Genomic DNA, 6,656 nt, shown 5'->3' on the forward strand with positions numbered 1-6,656 from the left:
ACTGCTAACCAGAAGGCTGGTGGTTCAAACCCACCAGCCACTCCTTGGAAGGAAGGTTGGGCAATCTACTTCCGTAGTGATACTGTCTCAGAAACCCAAGGATGGGTCTCTATGAGTCATATCCCACTCAAAGGCAGGGATGCTAATGTTTGGTTTTCGATGTCGCTTGTATTCAAATGGGTTAAGGTAGACCATAAACATTAGTAGGTGTCTTTTTGTCCCAGTAAAGCCATAATACAAATACCGTAAATGGGTAGCTTTAAAGAATAGAAATTTATTTCTCACATTTCTGGGTAAAAGTCCAAATGAAGGTATTGACTTTGTTGATTCTTTCCTTGTTATTAGCCCCTGGCATTCCTTGATCTCTTGGCTAGTAATTGATTCTTACATGGCTTATGCCCCAAGCAACTGAACTTTGGAGTTGTTATTAACTGTAATGGGAAAGACTCTATGTAAAATAGAGTTGGGTGGGAAGACAAGAATTTCTGTATGGGGCATATCAAGTCATAGATTTATAAGAAATATTTGAGTCAGAGTGACCACTGGAAAATATTAATCTGCAATTCAGGAATACGACTGAGTCAGAGATCTAGATTTGAAAGTTTTCAGCAGTTAGATGATAAAGATACTCAACTAGTAAGGACCCTGAGGGAGTATGTGGATAGAGAGGAGAAAACAGCCAAAAACAGTGCTGTATTATGCTCCAGCTTTAAGAATTTAGGGAAAAGAAGAGAAACTAGCCCAGGAAACTAAGAAGGAGCCAAAAGTGAGAAAGAAGGAAAAATAGTATGAGTAACTGTACCAAAATGTAGGATGCTATCAACTGTGTCATTTTTTACTTATAGATTTAGTAGCACAAGGGCTAAAAGTTGGTCATTTGGTTTACCAAAGTGAAAGGCATTATGTTTTGTATTAATTCCTAGAATTGCCGTAACAAATGTATTCATTCTTGGCTTGAAACAATGTAAATTTATGTTCTCATGGTTCTGGCATCCAGAAGTTGAAATCAAGATGTTGGTAATGCTGGGCTCTCTCCAAAGGCTCTAGGCGAGAATCCATTTCTTGCCTCTTCAGCTCCTGGTGGTTCCTTAACTATTGGTCACATCACTGTAATCTCTGCCTCTAGAGTTACTTTGCCTCCTCCTCCTCTTTTAAATGTCTTTTCCTCCATGTGTCTATCTCAAATCTACCTGTGCTTTACTCTTAATAGGACACTTGTCATTGAAATAGAATCCACCTGGGTTATCAAGAAAATCTTCAATCTCAAAATTCTTAACTTAATTGCATGTACTAATACTGTTTTCCCAAATCAGCTCACATTCACAGGCTATGAGGATTAGGACCTGGACATATCTTTTTGGAGATGACCACTCAGCCCACTATATTTCCTAAAAATGACTTTGGTAGAGGATGAATAAGAGGAGAGTTGGAGACAATGATCATTAATACCTATCTGAGGAATAATTTTACAAAATCGGAGAGTACAGGAGCTATAGCTTGTGGAAATATTGGATTAAGAGACTTTTTACAAAGGGGATACAACGGCCTATTTAAAAGCCAAAGGGAATGATTCAGTTAGCAGAGAAAAAAATGATGTAGAAAAGAGAGAACATAATTGCTGGAGTTCTAGTGGCATAGTGCCTAAGGCACTTGACTGCTAACTGGAAGGCTGATGGTTCAAACTCACCAGCCACTCCTCAGAGGGAAGATTAGGCAATCTGCTTCCGTAATGATACCGCCTCAGAAACCCAACAAAGGGTTCTATGAGTCGAATCAACTCAAAGGCAGTGAGTTTGCTTTTTTTTTAGTATAACCTTGAGTAAGTGAGAGGATATAGGCACTTTTGCAGAGATGGTGTGCATAGCTTAATAGAAGTACAATCATAATGACTAAAGTAACTTTCAAGGGAGATTGAGTATGTATGTATAGATTCTAGCAGGAAATTAAATATGTTGAGCATATGTAAAAATTATATTCTGTTTGCTTTAATTTTTTTTTTTTAGTGAATTAAGAAAAAGGTCATCTGCTTAAGAGAAAGCATGAGAAAGGTTTTTGTAGATTGATGAGAGAGTTGAAAAGATATAAAACAGTTATTGAGGAGAGTGGGAGAGCTAATGAAGTAAGGAAATATAATATGGTTTCTGGACAGTATCAATTTGCGGGTTGTGATCATGAATTTAAAGTGAGTCTGTTACTCCATATGAATATATTGTTTCTTCTCCACCACTACTTTCTGCTGTTCTATTGCAGATATGGAATAGACAGAGAAAAAGATTAAATTGGTTATGCTTTTGTCAAATAAGTAAAATGAAGCTGAGAATTGGAAGATATATGCACGATTAACATGGATTTAACTAGTCCCAGACAATGCACCTAATATGCAGTTAGCACCTTCTCAGTGGAGGCTTGCATGTTGGTCTGATGCTGAACAGTTTCAGCAGAGCTTTGAGACCAAGATAGACTAGGAAAAAAGGTCTGGCAATTTAATTCTTAAAAGCAGCCAATGAAAACCATGGATAACAATAGTCCATGAATTGGGAGGGGGCAACTCAACAGCAGCTAACAACAAATACAGCAATGAGAGAAGAGAGAGCATCAAAGTGAAGCACTTTGAAAGGTAGTAGGAACAATGCTTTGACAATCTGGTGTAATGAGAAGCTTTAGAGAATCAGGATCCCAGAAAGACTGAACTGTCAAGATCAGAAGTGGGAATAAGAACATGATTTGTTTGAAACTGAGAGTATAGAGGGAATGAAGTTATCAGCCATAATAAAATCTAGAACAGGATCAGCAAACTTTTTCTTCAGTAGTCAGAGAGTAAATATTTCAGGCTTTGTGGGCCAAGATGATAAATTAAAGATATAAAGTAGGTACTTACATAACCATTTTAAATGTAATAATTAAAAAATGTAGAAACAATTATTAGCTTATGGGCTGAACAAACCAGGGGCTGTGCTGAATTTGTCCCTTGAGTTGTAGTTTACCAACCTCTGGTCTAGAACGTGATTACGGGATTGTGAGTCTGTGGTAGGACAGAGGACAAAATGGCTGAAGGAGAGAAATGCAAGGAACTGAGAGGCCAGGGTGTTAAGGCAAGGGAAAATTGTCTTTTATGACTGGAAGTTCTGGGAAGAACACTGGGACCAGTAAGATCTTACCAAGCCTACCTTGCTAGCCACATAAGAGGAATGTCTGTTACCCTTACCTCATGAGAGTTGAGGAACATGGGGATCAGGAACCTTTATCTAGACAAGAGAACTGGCACAACTCCTCACACAGGAAAGACACTTACCCAGGGTTTGAAGGGACAGAGGGTGGTAGGGGCATGCAAAAGATTTCCTAGCAGATGAGTGTGGTTCTGTGTGAAGACTCAAGGCAGACACTTACTCCCACAGAGGGCTACAAGCTGTTCTCTGAGATTTCACATGAAGGACTTCAATTTCATTAGAAGAGCTGACTAATGGACTGACTAAAAAGGGGTAAATATAAATCAGAGGTGTTCTACATCTTCACACTCCCTTCACCAGTTTTTGGTTCATGTAAACAAGATACAATTTAATAGTCCCATGGTTATTCTTTACCTCAGGCTGTCCATTTTTCTCATTTTGGAACAAAATATGATGAAACAGTCATAATGCTTTTGTGAGTCCATCCTTCACCTTTTCTTTAGGGCTTTCTTACTACTAATTGCAGTAGTGACAATCTCCTGTTAAATGTAGTGGCTTTTCCTTTAGGAATCCTAATAATACATGAGTACCAGCTCTACACTGCAACACATAGGGTAATCATTATTTGGAATCAACTCAACAGCAACTAATTTGGTTTGGTTGGTTCTTGTGCCTAGATCAAGGCCACTGTGACCTGAATAGGTTAAGATTGTTGGTCTCAGCAGGAACATATTGATTCAGACTCAGTGTGCATTACGTGGCTTCTTTAAATCCCCTCTTGGCCTCTCATCATATGTTCATCACCACCTGCGCCTTAAAGTATGCTCGCCTCTCCTGCAGCATTATAGGTATGATCTCTGTCACTGTGTCAGTTAGCACCTTCTCAGTGGAGGCTTGCATGTTGGTCTTTGGACATCTAAACATATTTTTCCTACTATATCAAATGCTAGAAAGCTTGAAAATGCTCCCCCTCCCACCCCCAGAATGTGGTTGTTTTCTTAGGCATTGCTTCTTGCCAGCAAGAACATATCTATCCTTATAATCATTTCTTTCCTTTTCCCCAGAAGTCATGTTCTAATCATTAATGTATATCTCAATGATTAACTCTCCAGAAATGAAATGAGCATCAAGAGTTGTATTTGGATGAGATTAAATAGGTCACTACATAATTTGGTGCAAAAGAGATGACTTAACTCTTTTGTATGTAAGTCAATTAAGGAATTTTAAAAAATTAGACATCATAAGACAAAGTCATATCAAACAAAATAGTTCTATTTTTGTCTCATTAAAATTTATGTGTGTGCATGTGCATTCTTAAAATATATTGTTGTTGTTGTTGTTGTTGTTATGTGCTGTCGAGTCGGACCCGACTAATAGTGACCCCTCCTTGGGTTGCTGAGGCAGTATCACTACAGAAGTAGATTGTCCCCTCTTCCTTCCGAGGAGTGTCTGGTGGGTTTGAACCACCAGCCTTCTGGTTAGCAGTCAAGTGCTATGCTACCAGAGCTCCTTTGATAATTATTAGTGATTGGAAAGTAAAAGTTGGAAACAAAGAAGAATCATCAGTAGTTGGAAAATATGGCCTAGGTGATAGAAATGATGTCAGAGATCACAGGATGGGATTTTCCAAGGCCAATGACTTATTCATTGCAAAAACCTTTTTCAACAACATAAATGGTGGCTGTACACATGGACCTTACCTGATGGAACACAAAGAAATCAGATCGACTACATCTGTGGAAAGAGGAGACAGAGAAGTTCAATGTCTTCAGTCAAAATAATACCAGGCACAGATCATGGAACAGACCATCAGTTGCTCATATTCAAGTTTAAGTTGAAGCTGAAGAAAATTAAAATAAGTTCACAAGAGTCAAAATATGGTCGTGCTTATCCCACCTGAATTTACAGACCATTTGAAGAACAGATTTGAAGCATTGAGATCAATGACAGAAGATCAGATGAGTCATCATACATGAAGAAAGCAAACAGTCATTGGAAAAAAAAAATAGTAAAGGAGTCAGAAATAGTAAATGGATGTCAGAAGAGACTCTAAAACTTGCTCTTAAACATAGAGTAGCTAAAGTGAATGGAAGAATCTTTGAAATAAAACAGCTGAACAGAAGATTTCAAAGGGCAGCTTGAGATGATAAAGTAAAATTATAGAAAAATGTGCAAAGATCTGGGGTTAGAAAACCAAAAGGGAAGACAAGCTCTGAAAGAACTGAAGAAAGAATTCAAGTCTTCATTTGCAATGTTGAGAGATTATATGGGCAAAATATTGAACAATATGGAAGCATCAAAAGAAGATGGAAGTAAAACACAGAGTCACTATATCAAAAGGAATTGGTTAATGTCCTAATATTTCAGGACATAGCATATGATCAAGAATCAATGGTATTGAAAGAAGAAGCCCAAGCTGGACTGAAAGACTGGCAAAAATCAAGGCTCTGGGATTTGACAATATCCATTGAATATTTCAACGAATGGATGCAGTGCTGAAAGCAGGTACTCATGTATACCAAGAAATTTGGAAGACAGCTACCTGCCCAACTGACTGGAAGAGATCAATATTTGTGCCCATTGCAAAGGGAGTCGTTCTAACAGAATGTGGAAATTATCAAACAATATCATTAATATCACAGTAAGTAAAATATTGCTGAACATAATTTAAAAATTATTGCAGCGGTATATAGATAGAGAAATTCTGGAAATGCAAGTTGGATTCAGAAGATGAGTTGAGATGAGAGAACACCAAAAAGATGTTTACCTATGTTTTATTGACTCTGCAAAGGTACTCAACTGTGTGTGACATAACAAATTATGGATAACATTGTGAAGAATGAAATTCCAGATCACTTAATTGTGCTCATGAGAAACTTGTGCATAGACCAAGAGGCTGGTTTTTGAACAAATAAGGGGATATTGCATATTTTAAAATCAGGAAGGGTGCACTTCAGTGTTGTATCCTTTCCCCACACTTATTCAATCTGTATGCTGAGTAAATAATCTGAGAAGCTGGACTATATGAAGAATAATGTGGCATCAGGATTGGAGGAAGAATCATTAACTACTTGAGATATGCAGATGACACAACCCTGCTTGCTGAAAGTGAAGCACTTAACTGATGAATATCGAAGACTACATTTTGCAATATGGATTACATCTCAACATAAAGAAAATGCAAATCCTGAAAACAGGACCGATAAGCATATCATGATAAATGGAGAAAAAAATCGAAGTTGTCAGGGATTTTATTTTACTTGGATTCACAGTCAACTGTTGTTTTGGGGGGCTGTTGAATCGACTGTGGCTCTTAGTGACCCTATGTATGACAGAATGAAGCCACTTGCTATGCTTGAGCCTATCATTGAAGCCACTGTGTCAAACCATCTCATAGAGGGTCTTCAACTTTTCCTTAACCTTTCTCTTTACCAAGCATAGTATCTTTCTCCAGAAAAGCAGCAGTCAGGAGATCAGATGTCATATTGC

Source organism: Orycteropus afer, unplaced genomic scaffold (genome assembly GCF_000298275.1).
Source record: "Orycteropus afer afer isolate SDZICR_OR568_19922 unplaced genomic scaffold, OryAfe1.0 scaffold00554, whole genome shotgun sequence".
Taxonomy (NCBI): Eukaryota; Metazoa; Chordata; class Mammalia; order Tubulidentata; family Orycteropodidae; genus Orycteropus; species Orycteropus afer.